The following is a 17405-nucleotide window of genomic DNA, read 5'->3' as shown; positions in this document are numbered from 1 at the left end:
TTTAGGCCTACGAAGCCCGTTTCGACGTTTTCAGCTACAGAAGTCAATTTTGTCCATCGCGGCTTGAGGAGGGCGTTTTCAGGCTCCGAACGTGCATTTTGGCCTCCGAAGCCCGTGTCTCCATTTTTGGCCTCAAAAGTCGATTTCGGTCATCGTGGCACGAGGAGGACGTTTTCGCGCTCTGGATGTGGATTTCTGGCTCCGCAGCCCGGGTCGCCGTTTTCACCTTCAAAAGTCGATTTCGGCCATCGCAGCATGAGGAGGACGTTTTCAGGCACCGGAGGTGGATTTAGGCCTACGAAGCCCGTTTCGACGTTTTCCGCTACAGAAGTCAATTTTGGCCATCGCGGCCCGAGGAGGCTTTTTTCAGGCTCCGCACGTGATTTTCTCGCTCCGCGGCCCGGGTCGCCGTTTTCACCTTCAAAAGTCGATTTCGGCCATCGCGGCCCAGGAAGGGCTTTTCCGGGCTCTGCACGTGCATTTTGGCCTCCGAAGCCCGTGTCTCCATTTTTGGGCTCAAAAGTCGATTTCGGTCATCGTGGCACAAGGAGTACGTTTTCACGCTCTGGATGTGGATTTCTGGCTCCGCAGCCCGGGTCGCCGTTTTCGGCTTCAAACTTCGATTTCGGCCATCGCGGCCCGAGAAGGGATTTTTCGGGCTCCGCACGTGATTTTCTCGCTCCGCGGCCCGGGTCGCCGTTTTCACCTTCAAAAGTCGATTTCGGCCATCGCAGCATGAGGAGGACGTTTTTGGGCTCCGGAGGTGAATTTCTGGCTCCACAGCCAGGGTCTCCGATTCCGGCTTCAAAAGTCGATTTTGGCCATCGCGGCCCGAGTAGGGCGTATTCAGGCTCTGGAAGTGATTTTCTCGGTCCGCAGCCCGGGTTGCCGTTTTCGGCTTCAAAAGTCGATTTCGGCCATCGCGGCCCGAGAAGGGCTTTTTCGGGCTCCGGACGTGATTTTTTCGCTCCGCGGCCCGGGTTGCCGTTTTGACCTTCAAAAGTCAATTTCGGCCATCGCGGCCCGAATAGGGCGTTTTCAGGCTCCGCAGGTGATTTTCTCTCTCCGCCGCCCGGGGTCACCGTTTTCACCTTCAGAAGTGGATTTCGGCCATCATGGCCCGAGGAGGATGTTTTCAGGCTCCGGACATGAATTTCTGGCGCCGCGGGCCCGGGTCTCCGATTCCGGCTTCAAAAGTCGATTTTGGCCATCGCGGCCCGAGTAGGGCGTATTCAGGCTCTGGAAGTGATTTTCTCGGTCCGCAGCCCGGGTCGCCGTTTTTGGCTTCAAAAGTCGATTTCGGCCATCGCGGCAAGAGGATAGCGTTATCTGGCTCAGGACATGGATTACTGGCTCCGCAGCCCGGGTCGCCGTTTTCGGCTTCAAAAGTCTATTTTGGCCATCACGGCCCGAAGAGGGTGTTTTCAGGCACCGGACGTGGATTTAGGCCTACGAAGCCCGTTTCGACGTTTTCAGCTACAGAAGTCAATTTTGTCCATCGCGGCTTGAGGAGGGCGTTTTCAGCCTCCGAACGTGCATTTTGGCCTCCGAAGCCCATGTCTCCATTTTTGGCCTCAAAAGTCGATTTCGGTCTTCGTGGCACGAGGAGGACTTTTTCGGGCTCCGCACGTGATTTTCTCAGTCCTTGGCCCGGGTCGCCGTTTTTGTCTTCAAAAGTCAATTTCGGCCATCGCAGCATGAGGAGGACGTTTTTGGGCTCCGGACGTGAATTTCTGGCTCCACAGCCCGGGTCTCCGATTCCGGCTTCAAAAGTCGATTTTGGCCATCGCGGCCCGAGTAGGGCGTATTCAGGCTCTGGAAGTGATTTTCTCGGTCCGCAGCCCGGGTCGCCATTTTTGTCTTCAAAAGTCAATTTCGGCCATCGCAGTGGAGGAGGACGTTTTTGGGCTCCGGAGGTGAATTTCTGGCTCCGCAGCCCGGAACGCCGTTTTCGGCTTCAAAAGTCTATTTGGCCATCACGGCCCGAAGAGGGTGTTTTCGGGCACCGGACGTGGATTTAGGCCTACGAAGCCCGTTTCGACGTTTTCAACTACAGAAGTCAATTTTGTCCATCACGGCTTGAGGAGGGCGTTTTCAGGCTCCGAACGTGCATTTTGGCCCCCGAAGCCCGTGTCTCCATTTTTGGCCTCAAAAGTCGATTTCGGTCGTCGTGGCACGAGGAGGACGTTTTCGCGCTCTGGATGTGGATTTCTGGCTCCGCAGCCCGGGTCGCCGTTTTTGTCTTCAAAAGTCAATTTCGGCCATCGCAGCATGAGGAGGACGTTTTTGGGCTCCGGAGGTGAATTTCTAGATCCAGAGCCCGGGTCTCCGATTCTGGCTTCAAAAGTCGATTTTGGCCATCGCGGCCCGAGTAGGGCGTATTCAGGGTCTGGAAGTGATTTTCTCGGTCCGCAGCCCGGGTCGCCATTTTCGGCTTCAAAAGTCGATTTCGGCCATCGCGGCCCGAATAGGGTGTTTTCGGGCTCCGCAGGTGATTTTCTCACTCCGCTGCCCGGGTCACCGTTTTCACCTTCAGAAGTGGATTTCGGCCATCATGGCCCGAGGATGATGTTTTCAGGCTCCGGACATGAATTTCTGGCGCCGCGGCCTGGGTCTCCGATTCCGGCTTCAAAAGTCGATTTTGGCCATCGCGGCCCGAGTAGGGCGTATTCAGGCTCTGGAAGTGATTTTCTCGGTCCGCAGCCCGGGTCGCCGTTTTTGGCTTCAAAAGTCGATTTCGGCCATCGCGGCACGAGGATAGCGTTTTCGGCCTCCGGACATGGATTACTGGCTCCGCAGCCCGGGTCGCCGTTTTCGGCTTCAAAAGTCGATTTCGGCCATCACGGCCCGAAGAGGGTGTTTTCGGGCACCGGATGTGGATTTAGGCCTACGCAGCCCGTTTCGACGTTTTCAACTACAGAAGTCAATTTTGTCCATCGCGGGTTGAGGAGGGCGTTTTCAGCCTCCAAACATGCATTTTGGCCTCCGAAGCCCGTGTCTCCATTCTTGGCCTCAAATGTCGATTTCGGTCATCGTGGCGCGAGGAGGACGTTTTCGTGTTTTGATTGTGGATTTCTGGCTCCGCAGCCCGGGTCGCCATTTTCACCTTCAAAAGTCGATTTCAGCCATCGCGGTCCGAGAAGGGCTTTTTCGGGCTCCGGACGTGATTTTCTCAGTCCTTGGCCCGGGTCGCCGTTTTCGGCTTCAAAAGTCGATTTCGGCCATCGCGGCCCGAATAGGGCGTTTTCGGGCTCCGCAGGTGATTTTCTCACTCCGGTGCCCGGGTCACCGTTTTCACCTTCAGAAGTGGATTTCGGCCATCATGGCCCGAGGATGATGTTTTCAGGCTCCGGCCATGAATTTCTGGTGCCGCGGCCTGGGTCGCCGTTTTTGTCTTCAAAAGTCAATTTCGGCCATCGCAGCCTGAGGAGGACGTTTTTGGGCTCCGGAGGTGAATTTCTGGCTCCACAGCCCGGGTCTCCGATTCCGGCTTCAAAAGTCGATTTTGGCCATCGCGTCCCGAGTAGCGCGTATTCAGGCTCTGGAAGTGATTTTCTCGGTCCGCAGCCCGGGTCGCCGTTTTTGTCTTCAAAAATCGATTTCGGCCATCGCGGCACGAGGATAGCGTTATCGGGCTCCGGACATGGATTACTGGCTCCGCAGCCCGGGTCGCCGTTTTCGGCTTCAAAAATCTATTTTGGCCATCACGGCCCAAAGAGGGTGTTTTCGGGCACCGGACGTGGATTTAGGCCTACGAAGCCCGTTTCGACGTTTTCAGCTACAGAAGTCAATTTTGTCCATCGCGGCTTGAGGAGGGCGTTTTCAGGCTCCGAACGTGCATTTTGGCCTCCGAAGCCCGTGTCTCCATTTTTGGCCTCAAAAGTCGATTTCGGTCATCGTGGCACGAGGAGGACGTTTTCGCGCTCTGGATGTGGATTTCTGGCTCCGCAGCCCGGGTCGCCGTTTTCACCTTCAAAAGTCGATTTCGGCCATCGCAGCATGAGGAGGACGTTTTCAGGCACCGGAGGTGGATTTAGGCCTACGAAGCCCGTTTCGACGTTTTCCGCTACAGAAGTCAATTTTGGCCATCGCGGCCCGAGGAGGCTTTTTTCAGGCTCCGCACGTGATTTTCTCGCTCCGCGGCCCGGGTCGCCGTTTTCACCTTCAAAAGTCGATTTCGGCCATCGCGGCCCAGGAAGGGCTTTTCCGGGCTCTGCACGTGCATTTTGGCCTCCGAAGCCCGTGTCTCCATTTTTGGGCTCAAAAGTCGATTTCGGTCATCGTGGCACAAGGAGTACGTTTTCACGCTCTGGATGTGGATTTCTGGCTCCGCAGCCCGGGTCGCCGTTTTCGGCTTCAAACTTCGATTTCGGCCATCGCGGCCCGAGAAGGGATTTTTCGGGCTCCGCACGTGATTTTCTCGCTCCGCGGCCCGGGTCGCCGTTTTCACCTTCAAAAGTCGATTTCGGCCATCGCAGCATGAGGAGGACGTTTTTGGGCTCCGGAGGTGAATTTCTGGCTCCACAGCCAGGGTCTCCGATTCCGGCTTCAAAAGTCGATTTTGGCCATCGCGGCCCGAGTAGGGCGTATTCAGGCTCTGGAAGTGATTTTCTCGGTCCGCAGCCCGGGTTGCCGTTTTCGGCTTCAAAAGTCGATTTCGGCCATCGCGGCCCGAGAAGGGCTTTTTCGGGCTCCGGACGTGATTTTTTCGCTCCGCGGCCCGGGTTGCCGTTTTGACCTTCAAAAGTCAATTTCGGCCATCGCGGCCCGAATAGGGCGTTTTCAGGCTCCGCAGGTGATTTTCTCTCTCCGCCGCCCGGGGTCACCGTTTTCACCTTCAGAAGTGGATTTCGGCCATCATGGCCCGAGGAGGATGTTTTCAGGCTCCGGACATGAATTTCTGGCGCCGCGGCCCGGGTCTCCGATTCCGGCTTCAAAAGTCGATTTTGGCCATCGCGGCCCGAGTAGGGCGTATTCAGGCTCTGGAAGTGATTTTCTCGGTCCGCAGCCCGGGTCGCCGTTTTTGGCTTCAAAAGTCGATTTCGGCCATCGCGGCAAGAGGATAGCGTTATCTGGCTCAGGACATGGATTACTGGCTCCGCAGCCCGGGTCGCCGTTTTCGGCTTCAAAAGTCTATTTTGGCCATCACGGCCCGAAGAGGGTGTTTTCAGGCACCGGACGTGGATTTAGGCCTACGAAGCCCGTTTCGACGTTTTCAGCTACAGAAGTCAATTTTGTCCATCGCGGCTTGAGGAGGGCGTTTTCAGCCTCCGAACGTGCATTTTGGCCTCCGAAGCCCATGTCTCCATTTTTGGCCTCAAAAGTCGATTTCGGTCTTCGTGGCACGAGGAGGACTTTTTCGGGCTCCGCACGTGATTTTCTCAGTCCTTGGCCCGGGTCGCCGTTTTTGTCTTCAAAAGTCAATTTCGGCCATCGCAGCATGAGGAGGACGTTTTTGGGCTCCGGACGTGAATTTCTGGCTCCACAGCCCGGGTCTCCGATTCCGGCTTCAAAAGTCGATTTTGGCCATCGCGGCCCGAGTAGGGCGTATTCAGGCTCTGGAAGTGATTTTCTCGGTCCGCAGCCCGGGTCGCCATTTTCGGCTTCAAAAGTCGATTTCGGCCATCGCAGCATGAGGAGGACGTTTTCGCGCTCTGGATGTGGATTTCTGGCTCCGCAGCCCGGGTCGCCGTTTTTGTCTTCAAAAGTCAATTTCGGCCATCGCAGCATGAGGAGGACGTTTTTGGGCTCCGGAGGTGAATTTCTAGATCCAGAGCCCGGGTCTCCGATTCTGGCTTCAAAAGTCGATTTTGGCCATCGCGGCCCGAGTAGGGCGTATTCAGGGTCTGGAAGTGATTTTCTCGGTCCGCAGCCCGGGTCGCCATTTTCGGCTTCAAAAGTCGATTTCGGCCATCGCGGCCCGAATAGGGTGTTTTCGGGCTCCGCAGGTGATTTTCTCACTCCGCTGCCCGGGTCACCGTTTTCACCTTCAGAAGTGGATTTCGGCCATCATGGCCCGAGGATGATGTTTTCAGGCTCCGGACATGAATTTCTGGCGCCGCGGCCTGGGTCTCCGATTCCGGCTTCAAAAGTCGATTTTGGCCATCGCGGCCCGAGTAGGGCGTATTCAGGCTCTGGAAGTGATTTTCTCGGTCCGCAGCCCGGGTCGCCGTTTTTGGCTTCAAAAGTCGATTTCGGCCATCGCGGCACGAGGATAGCGTTTTCGGCCTCCGGACATGGATTACTGGCTCCGCAGCCCGGGTCGCCGTTTTCGGCTTCAAAAGTCGATTTCGGCCATCACGGCCCGAAGAGGGTTTTTTCGGGCACCGGATGTGGATTTAGGCCTACGCAGCCCGTTTCGACGTTTTCAACTACAGAAGTCAATTTTGTCCATCGCGGGTTGAGGAGGGCGTTTTCAGCCTCCAAACATGCATTTTGGCCTCCGAAGCCCGTGTCTCCATTTTTGGCCTCTAAAGTCGATTTCGGTCATCGTGGCGCGAGGAGGACGTTTTCGCGCTCTGGATGTGGATTTCTGGCTCCGCAGCCCGGGTCGCCATTTTCACCTTGAAAAGTCGATTTCGGCCATCGCGGCCCGAGAAGGGCTTTTTCGGGCTCCGGACGTGATTTTTTCGCTCCGCGGCCCGGGTCGCCATTTTGTCCATCAAAAGTCGATTTCGGCATGAGGATAGCGTTATCGGGCTCCAGACATGGATTACTGGCTCCACAGCCCGGGTCGCTGTTTTCGGCTTCAAAAGTCTATTTTGGCCATCACGGCCCGAATAGGGCGTTTTCGGGCTTTGCAGGTGATTTTCTCTCTCCGCCGCCCGGGGTCACCGTTTTCACCTTTAGAAGTGGATTTCGGCCATCATGGCCCGAGGAGGATGTTTTCAGGCTCCGGACATGAATTTCTCGCGCCGCGGCCCGGGTCGCCGTTTTCGGCTTCAAAACTCGATTTTGGCCATCGCGGCCCGAGTAGGGTGTATTCAGGCTCCGGAAGTGATTTTCTCGGTCCGCAGCCCGGGTCGCCGTTATTGTCTTAAAAAGTCAATTTCGGCCATCGCAGCATGAGGAGGACGTTTTTGGGCTCCGGAGGTGAATTTCTGGCTCCACAGCCCGGGTCTCCGATTCCGGCTTCAAAAGTCGATTTTGGCCATCGCGGCCCGGGTAGGGCGTTTTCAGGGTCTGGAAGTGATTTTCTCGGTCCGCAGCCCGGGTCGCCGTTTTTGGCGACAAAAGTCGATTTCGGCCATCGCGGCATGAGGATAGCGTTATCGGGCTCCGGACATGGATTACTGGCTCCACAGCCCGGGTCGCCGTTTTCGGCTTCAAAAGTCTATTTTGGCCATCACGGCCCGAAGAGGGTGTTTTCGGGCACCGGACGTGGATTTAGGCCTACGAAGCCCGTTTCGACGTTTTCAGCTACAGAAGTCAATTGTGTCCATCGCGGCTAGAAGAGGGCGTTTTCAGGCTCCGAACGTGCATTTTGGCCTCCGCAGCCCGGGTCGCCGTTTTCGGCTTCAAAAGTCGATTTCGGCCATCACGGCCCGAGAAGGGATTTTTCGGGCTCCGCACGTGATTTACTCGCGCCGCGGCCCGGGTCGCCGTTTTCACCTTCAAAAGTCGATTTCGGCCATCGCGGCCCAGGAAGGGCTTTTTCGGGCTCCGCACGTGATTTTCTCAGTCCTTGGCCAGGGTCGCCGTTTTCGGCTTCAAAAGTCGATTTCGGCCATCGCGGCCCGAATAGGGCGTTTTCGGGCTCCGCAGATGATTTTCTCACTCCGCTGCCCGGGTCACCGTTTTCACCTTCAGAAGCGGATTTCGGCCATCATGGCCCGAGGATGATATTTTCAGGCTCCGGACATGAATTTCTGGCGCCGCGGACCGGGTCGCCGTTTTCAGCTTCAAAACTCGATTTTGGCCATCGCGGCTCGAGTAGGGCGTATTCAGGCTCTGGAAGTGATTTTCTCGGTCCACAGCCCGGGTCACCGTTTTTGTCTTCAAAAGTCAATTTCGGCCATCGCGGCCCGAGTAGGGCGTATTCAGGCTCTGGAAGTGATTTTCTCGGTCCGCAGCCCGGGTCGCCGTTTTCGGCTTCAAAAGTCGATTTCGGCCATCACGGCCCGTAGAGGGTGTTTTCGGGCACCGGACGTGGATTTAGGCCTACGAAGCCCGTTTCGACGTTTTCAGCTACAGAAGTCAATTTTGTCCATCGCGGCTTGAGGAGGGCGTTTTCAGGCTCCGAACGTGCATTTTGGCCTCCGTAGCCCGTGTCTCCATATTTGGCCTCAAAAGTCGATTTCGGTCATCGTGGCACGAGGAGGACATTTTCGTGCTCTGGATGTGGATTTCTGGCTCCGCAGCCCGGGTCGCCGTTTTCGGCTTCAAAAGTCGATTTCGGCCATCGCAGCCCGAGAAGGGATTTTTTGGGCTCCACATGTGATTTTCTCGCTCTGCGGCCCGGGTCTCCGTTTTCACCTTCAAAAGTCGATTTCGGCCATCGCGGCCCAGGAAGGGCTTTTTCGGGCTCCGCACGTGATTTTCTCAGTCCTTGGCCCGGGTCGCCGTTTTCGGCTTCAAAAGTCGATTTCGACCATCGCGGCCCGAATAGGGCTTTTTCGGGCTCCGCAGGTGATTTTCTCACTCCGCTGCCCGGGTCACCGTTTTCACCTTCAGAAGTGGATTTCGGCCATCATGGCCCGAGGATGATGTTTTCAGGCTCCGGACATGAATTTCTGGCGCCGCGGCCTGGGTCTCCGATTCCGGCTTCAAAAGTCGATTTTGGCCATCGCGGCCCGAGTAGGGCGTATTCAGGCTCTGGAAGTGATTTTCTCGGTCCGCAGCCCGGGTCGCCGTTTTTGGCTTCAAAAGTCGATTTCGGCCATCGCGGCACGAGGATAGCGTTTTCGGCCTCCGGACATGGATTACTGGCTCCGCAGCCCGGGTCGCCGTTTTCGGCTTCAAAAGTCGATTTCGGCCATCACGGCCCGAAGAGGGTTTTTTCGGGCACCGGATGTGGATTTAGGCCTACGCAGCCCGTTTCGACGTTTTCAACTACAGAAGTCAATTTTGTCCATCGCGGGTTGAGGAGGGCGTTTTCAGCCTCCAAACATGCATTTTGGCCTCCGAAGCCCGTGTCTCCATTTTTGGCCTCTAAAGTCGATTTCGGTCATCGTGGCGCGAGGAGGACGTTTTCGCGCTCTGGATGTGGATTTCTGGCTCCGCAGCCCGGGTCGCCATTTTCACCTTGAAAAGTCGATTTCGGCCATCGCGGCCCGAGAAGGGCTTTTTCGGGCTCCGGACGTGATTTTTTCGCTCCGCGGCCCGGGTCGCCATTTTGTCCATCAAAAGTCGATTTCGGCATGAGGATAGCGTTATCGGGCTCCAGACATGGATTACTGGCTCCACAGCCCGGGTCGCTGTTTTCGGCTTCAAAAGTCTATTTTGGCCATCACGGCCCGAATAGGGCGTTTTCGGGCTTTGCAGGTGATTTTCTCTCTCCGCCGCCCGGGGTCACCGTTTTCACCTTTAGAAGTGGATTTCGGCCATCATGGCCCGAGGAGGATGTTTTCAGGCTCCGGACATGAATTTCTGGCGCCGCGGCCCGGGTCGCCGTTTTCGGCTTCAAAACTCGATTTTGGCCATCGCGGCCCGAGTAGGGTGTATTCAGGCTCCGGAAGTGATTTTCTCGGTCCGCAGCCCGGGTCGCCGTTATTGTCTTAAAAAGTCAATTTCGGCCATCGCAGCATGAGGAGGACGTTTCTGGGCTCCGGAGGTGAATTTCTGGCTCCACAGCCCGGGTCTCCGATTCCGGCTTCAAAAGTCGATTTTGGCCATCGCGGCCCGGGTAGGGCGTTTTCAGGGTCTGGAAGTGATTTTCTCGGTCCGCAGCCCGGGTCGCCGTTTTTGGCGACAAAAGTCGATTTCGGCCATCGCGGCATGAGGATAGCGTTATCGGGCTCCGGACATGGATTACTGGCTCCACAGCCCGGGTCGCCGTTTTCGGCTTCAAAAGTCTATTTTGGCCATCACGGCCCGAAGAGGGTGTTTTCGGGCACCGGACGTGGATTTAGGCCTACGAAGCCCGTTTCGACGTTTTCAGCTACAGAAGTCAATTGTGTCCATCGCGGCTAGAAGAGGGCGTTTTCAGGCTCCGAACGTGCATTTTGGCCTCCGCAGCCCGGGTCGCCGTTTTCGGCTTCAAAAGTCGATTTCGGCCATCACGGCCCGAGAAGGGATTTTTCGGGCTCCGCACGTGATTTACTCGCGCCGCGGCCCGGGTCGCCGTTTTCACCTTCAAAAGTCGATTTCGGCCATCGCGGCCCAGGAAGGGCTTTTTCGGGCTCCGCACGTGATTTTCTCAGTCCTTGGCCAGGGTCGCCGTTTTCGGCTTCAAAAGTCGATTTCGGCCATCGCGGCCCGAATAGGGCGTTTTCGGGCTCCGCAGATGATTTTCTCACTCCGCTGCCCGGGTCACCGTTTTCACCTTCAGAAGCGGATTTCGGCCATCATGGCCCGAGGATGATATTTTCAGGCTCCGGACATGAATTTCTGGCGCCGCGGACCGGGTCGCCGTTTTCAGCTTCAAAACTCGATTTTGGCCATCGCGGCTCGAGTAGGGCGTATTCAGGCTCTGGAAGTGATTTTCTCGGTCCACAGCCCGGGTCACCGTTTTTGTCTTCAAAAGTCAATTTCGGCCATCGCGGCCCGAGTAGGGCGTATTCAGGCTCTGGAAGTGATTTTCTCGGTCCGCAGCCCGGGTCGCCGTTTTCGGCTTCAAAAGTCGATTTCGGCCATCACGGCCCGTAGAGGGTGTTTTCGGGCACCGGACGTGGATTTAGGCCTACGAAGCCCGTTTCGACGTTTTCAGCTACAGAAGTCAATTTTGTCCATCGCGGCTTGAGGAGGGCGTTTTCAGGCTCCGAACGTGCATTTTGGCCTCCGTAGCCCGTGTCTCCATATTTGGCCTCAAAAGTCGATTTCGGTCATCGTGGCACGAGGAGGACATTTTCGTGCTCTGGATGTGGATTTCTGGCTCCGCAGCCCGGGTCGCCGTTTTCGGCTTCAAAAGTCGATTTCGGCCATCGCAGCCCGAGAAGGGATTTTTTGGGCTCCACATGTGATTTTCTCGCTCTGCGGCCCGGGTCTCCGTTTTCACCTTCAAAAGTCGATTTCGGCCATCGCGGCCCAGGAAGGGCTTTTTCGGGCTCCGCACGTGATTTTCTCAGTCCTTGGCCCGGGTCGCCGTTTTCGGCTTCAAAAGTCGATTTCGACCATCGCGGCCCGAATAGGGCTTTTTCGGGCTCCGCAGGTGATTTTCTCACTCCGCTGCCCGGGTCACCGTTTTCACCTTCAGAAGTGGAATTCGGCCATCATGGCCCGAGGATGATGTTTTCAGGCTCCGGAGGTGAATTTCTGGCTCCACAGCCCGGGTCTCCGATTCCGGCTTCAAAAGTCGATTTTGGCCATCGCGGCCCGGGTAGGGCGTTTTCAGGGTCTGGAAGTGATTTTCTCGGTCCGCAGCCCGGGTCGCCGTTTTTGGCGACAAAAGTCGATTTCGGCCATCGCGGCATGAGGATAGCGTTATCGGGCTCCGGACATGGATTACTGGCTCCACAGCCCGGGTCGCCGTTTTCGGCTTCAAAAGTCTATTTTGGCCATCACGGCCCGAAGAGGGTGTTTTCGGGCACCGGACGTGGATTTAGGCCTACGAAGCCCGTTTCGACGTTTTCAGCTACAGAAGTCAATTGTGTCCATCGCGGCTAGAAGAGGGCGTTTTCAGGCTCCGAACGTGCATTTTGGCCTCCGCAGCCCGGGTCGCCGTTTTCGGCTTCAAAAGTCGATTTCGGCCATCACGGCCCGAGAAGGGATTTTTCGGGCTCCGCACGTGATTTACTCGCGCCGCGGCCCGGGTCGCCGTTTTCACCTTCAAAAGTCGATTTCGGCCATCGCGGCCCAGGAAGGGCTTTTTCGGGCTCCGCACGTGATTTTCTCAGTCCTTGGCCAGGGTCGCCGTTTTCGGCTTCAAAAGTCGATTTCGGCCATCGCGGCCCGAATAGGGCGTTTTCGGGCTCCGCAGATGATTTTCTCACTCCGCTGCCCGGGTCACCGTTTTCACCTTCAGAAGCGGATTTCGGCCATCATGGCCCGAGGATGATATTTTCAGGCTCCGGACATGAATTTCTGGCGCCGCGGACCGGGTCGCCGTTTTCAGCTTCAAAACTCGATTTTGGCCATCGCGGCTCGAGTAGGGCGTATTCAGGCTCTGGAAGTGATTTTCTCGGTCCACAGCCCGGGTCACCGTTTTTGTCTTCAAAAGTCAATTTCGGCCATCGCGGCCCGAGTAGGGCGTATTCAGGCTCTGGAAGTGATTTTCTCGGTCCGCAGCCCGGGTCGCCGTTTTCGGCTTCAAAAGTCGATTTCGGCCATCACGGCCCGTAGAGGGTGTTTTCGGGCACCGGACGTGGATTTAGGCCTACGAAGCCCGTTTCGACGTTTTCAGCTACAGAAGTCAATTTTGTCCATCGCGGCTTGAGGAGGGCGTTTTCAGGCTCCGAACGTGCATTTTGGCCTCCGTAGCCCGTGTCTCCATATTTGGCCTCAAAAGTCGATTTCGGTCATCGTGGCACGAGGAGGACATTTTCGTGCTCTGGATGTGGATTTCTGGCTCCGCAGCCCGGGTCGCCGTTTTCGGCTTCAAAAGTCGATTTCGGCCATCGCAGCCCGAGAAGGGATTTTTTGGGCTCCACATGTGATTTTCTCGCTCTGCGGCCCGGGTCTCCGTTTTCACCTTCAAAAGTCGATTTCGGCCATCGCGGCCCAGGAAGGGCTTTTTCGGGCTCCGCACGTGATTTTCTCAGTCCTTGGCCCGGGTCGCCGTTTTCGGCTTCAAAAGTCGATTTCGACCATCGCGGCCCGAATAGGGCTTTTTCGGGCTCCGCAGGTGATTTTCTCACTCCGCTGCCCGGGTCACCGTTTTCACCTTCAGAAGTGGAATTCGGCCATCATGGCCCGAGGATGATGTTTTCAGGCTCCGGAGGTGAATTTCTGGCTCCACAGCCCGGGTCTCCGATTCCGGCTTCAAAAGTCGATTTTGGCCATCGCGGCCCGGGTAGGGCGTTTTCAGGGTCTGGAAGTGACTTTCTCGGTCCGCAGCCCGGGTCGCCGTTTTTGGCGACAAAAGTCGATTTCGGCCATCGCGGCATGAGGATAGCGTTATCGGGCTCCGGACATGGATTACTGGCTCCACAGCCCGGGTCGCCGTTTTCGGCTTCAAAAGTCTATTTTGGCCATCACGGCCCGAAGAGGGTGTTTTCGGGCACCGGACGTGGATTTAGGCCTACGAAGCCCGTTTCGACGTTTTCAGCTACAGAAGTCAATTGTGTCCATCGCGGCTAGAAGAGGGCGTTTTCAGGCTCCGAACGTGCATTTTGGCCTCCGCAGCCCGGGTCGCCGTTTTCGGCTTCAAAAGTCGATTTCGGCCATCACGGCCCGAGAAGGGATTTTTCGGGCTCCGCACGTGATTTACTCGCGCCGCGGCCCGGGTCGCCGTTTTCACCTTCAAAAGTCGATTTCGGCCATCGCGGCCCAGGAAGGGCTTTTTCGGGCTCCGCACGTGATTTTCTCAGTCCTTGGCCAGGGTCGCCGTTTTCGGCTTCAAAAGTCGATTTCGGCCATCGCGGCCCGAATAGGGCGTTTTCGGGCTCCGCAGATGATTTTCTCACTCCGCTGCCCGGGTCACCGTTTTCACCTTCAGAAGCGGATTTCGGCCATCATGGCCCGAGGATGATATTTTCAGGCTCCGGACATGAATTTCTGGCGCCGCGGACCGGGTCGCCGTTTTCAGCTTCAAAACTCGATTTTGGCCATCGCGGCTCGAGTAGGGCGTATTCAGGCTCTGGAAGTGATTTTCTCGGTCCACAGCCCGGGTCACCGTTTTTGTCTTCAAAAGTCAATTTCGGCCATCGCGGCCCGAGTAGGGCGTATTCAGGCTCTGGAAGTGATTTTCTCGGTCCGCAGCCCGGGTCGCCGTTTTCGGCTTCAAAAGTCGATTTCGGCCATCACGGCCCGTAGAGGGTGTTTTCGGGCACCGGACGTGGATTTAGGCCTACGAAGCCCGTTTCGACGTTTTCAGCTACAGAAGTCAATTTTGTCCATCGCGGCTTGAGGAGGGCGTTTTCAGGCTCCGAACGTGCATTTTGGCCTCCGTAGCCCGTGTCTCCATATTTGGCCTCAAAAGTCGATTTCGGTCATCGTGGCACGAGGAGGACATTTTCGTGCTCTGGATGTGGATTTCTGGCTCCGCAGCCCGGGTCGCCGTTTTCGGCTTCAAAAGTCGATTTCGGCCATCGCAGCCCGAGAAGGGATTTTTTGGGCTCCACATGTGATTTTCTCGCTCTGCGGCCCGGGTCTCCGTTTTCACCTTCAAAAGTCGATTTCGGCCATCGCGGCCCAGGAAGGGCTTTTTCGGGCTCCGCACGTGATTTTCTCAGTCCTTGGCCCGGGTCGCCGTTTTCGGCTTCAAAAGTCGATTTCGACCATCGCGGCCCGAATAGGGCTTTTTCGGGCTCCGCAGGTGATTTTCTCACTCCGCTGCCCGGGTCACAGTTTTCACCTTCAGAAGTGGAATTCGGCCATCATGGCCGGAGGATGATGTTTTCAGGCTCCGGAGGTGAATTTCTGGCTCCACAGCCCGGGTCTCCGATTCCGGCTTCAAAAGTCGATTTTGGCCATCGCGGCCCGAGTAGGGCGTATTCAGGCTCTGGAAGTGATTTTCTCGGTCCGGAGCCCGGGTCGCCGTTTTAGGCTTCAAAAGTCGATTTCGGCCATCGCGGCACGAGGATAGCGTTTTCGGCCTCCGGACATGGATTACTGGCTCCGCAGCCCGGGTCGCCGTTTTCGGCTTCAAAAGTCTATTTTGGCCATCACGGCCCGAAGAGGGTGTTTTCGGGCACCGGACGTGGATTTAGGCCTACGAAGCCCGTTTCGACGTTTTCAGCTACAGAAGTCAATTGTGTCCATCGCGGCTTGAGGAGGGCGTTTTCAGGCTCCGAACGTGCATTTTGGCCTCCAAAGCCCGTGTCTCCATTTTTGGCCTCAAAAGTCGATTTCGGTCATCGTGGCACGAGGAGGACGTTTTCGCGCTCTGGATGTGGATTTCTGGCTCCGCAGCCCGGGTCGACGTTTTCGGCTTCAAAAGTCGATTTCGGCCATCGCGGCCCGAGAAGGGATTTTTCGGGCTCCGCAAGTGATTTTCTCAGTCCTTGGCCCGGGTCGCCGTTTTTGGCTTCAAAAGTCGATTTCGGTCATCGCGGCACGAGGATAGCGTTTTCGGGCTCCGGACATGGATTACTGGGTCCGCAGCCCGGGTCGCCATTTTCGGCTTCAAAAGTCGATTTCGGCCATCACAGCCCAAGACGGGCTTTTTCGGGCTCCGCACGTGATTTAGTCGCTCCGCGGCCCGGGACGCCATTTTCACCTTCAAAAATCGATTTCAGCCATCGCGGCACAGGAAGGGCTTTTTCGGGCTCCGCACGTGATTTTCTCAGTCCTTGGCCCGGGTCGCCGTTTTCGGCATCAAAAGTCGATTTCGGACAACGCGGCCCGAATAGGGCGTTTTCGGGCTCCGCAGGTGATTTTCTCACTCCGCTGCCCGGGTCACCGTTTTCACCTTCAGAAGTGGATTTCGGCCATCATGGCCCGAGGATGATGTTTTCAGACTCCGGAGATGAATTTCTGGCGCCGCGGCCCGGGTCGCCGTTTTCGGCTTCAAAACTCGATTTTGGCCATCGCGGCCTGAGTAGGGCGTATTCAGGCTCTGGAAGTGATTTTCTGGGCCCGCAGCCCGGGTCGCCTTTTTTGTCTTCAAAAGTCAATTTCGGCCATCGCAGTATGAGGAGGACGTTTTTGGGCTCCGGAGGTGAATTTCTGGCTCCACAGCCCGGGTCTCTGATTCCGGCTTCAAAAGTCGATTTTGGCCATCGCGGCCCGAGTAGGGCGTATTCAGGCTCTGGAAGTGATTTTCTCGGTCCGCAGCTCGGGTCGCCGTTTAAGGCTTCAAAAGTCGATTTCGGCCATCGCGGCACGAGGATAGCGTTTTCGGCCTCCGGACATGGATTACTGGCTCCGCAGCCCGGGTCGCCGTTTTCGGCTTCAACACTCGATTTTGGCCATCGCGGCCCGAGTAGGGCATATTCAGGCTCTGGAAGTGATTTTCTCGGTCCGCAGCCCTGGTCGCCGTTTTTGGCTTCAAAAGTCGATTTCGGCCATCGCAGCATGAGGAGTACGTTTTCGGCCTCCGGACATGGATTACTGGCTCCACAGCCCGGGTCGCCGTTTTCGGCTTCAAAAGTCCATCACGGCCCGAAGAGGGTGTTTTCCGGCACCGGATGTGGATTTAGGCCTACGAAGCCCGTTTCGACGTTTTCAGCTACAGAAGTCAATTGTGTCCATCGCGGCTTGAGGAGGGCGTTTTCAGCCTCCGAACGTGCATTTTGGCCTCCGAAGCCCGTGTCTCCATTTTTGGCCTCAAAAGTCGATTTCGGTCATCGTTGCACGAGGAGGACGTTTTCGCGCTCTGGATGTGGATTTCTGGCTCCGCAGCCCGGGTCGCCGTTTTCGGCTTCAAAAGTCGATTTTGGCCATCGCGGCCCGAGTAGGGCGTATTCAGGCTCTGGAAGTGATTTTCTTGGTCCGCAGCCCGGGTCGCCGTTTTCGGCTTCAAAAGTCGATTTCGGCCAACGCGGCCCGAATAGGGCGTTTTCAGGCTCTGGAAGTGATTTTCTCGGTCCGCAGCCCGGGTCGCCGTTTTTGTCTTCAAAAGTCGATTTTCTCGGTCCACAGCCCGGGTCGCCGTTTTTGTCTTCAAAAGTCGATTTCGGCCATCGCAGCATGAGGAGGACGTTTTTGGGCTCCGGAGGTGAATTTCTGGCTCCACAGCCCGGGTCTCCGATTCCGGCTTCAAAAGTCGATTTTGGCCATCGCGGCCCGAGTAGGGCGTATTCAGGCTCTGGAAGTGATTTTCTTGGTCCCCAGCCCGGGTCGCCGTTTTTGGCTTCAAAAGTCGATTTCGGCCATCGCGGCCCGAATAGGGCGTTTTCGGGCTCCGCAGGTGATTTTCTCTCTCCGCCGCTCGGGGTCACCGTTTTCACCTTCAGAAGTGGATTTCGGCCATCATGGCCCGAGGATGATGTTTTCAGGCTCCGGACATGAATTTCTGGCGCCGCGGCCCGGGTCGCCGTTTTCGGCTTCAAAACTCGATTTTGGCCATCGCGGCCTGAGTAGGGCGTATTCAGGCTCTGGAAGTGATTTATGGGTCCGCAGCCCGGGTCGCCTTTTTTGTCTTCAAAAGTCAATTTCGGCCATCGCAGTATGAGGAGGACGTTTTTGGGCTCCGGAGGTGAATTTCT

This window comes from Pelodiscus sinensis, chromosome 1 (assembly GCF_052426305.1).
Source record: "Pelodiscus sinensis isolate ZL-2025 chromosome 1, ASM5242630v1, whole genome shotgun sequence".
In the NCBI taxonomy this organism is placed as follows: Eukaryota; Metazoa; Chordata; order Testudines; family Trionychidae; genus Pelodiscus; species Pelodiscus sinensis.
This window is presented reverse-complemented; position numbering follows the sequence as displayed.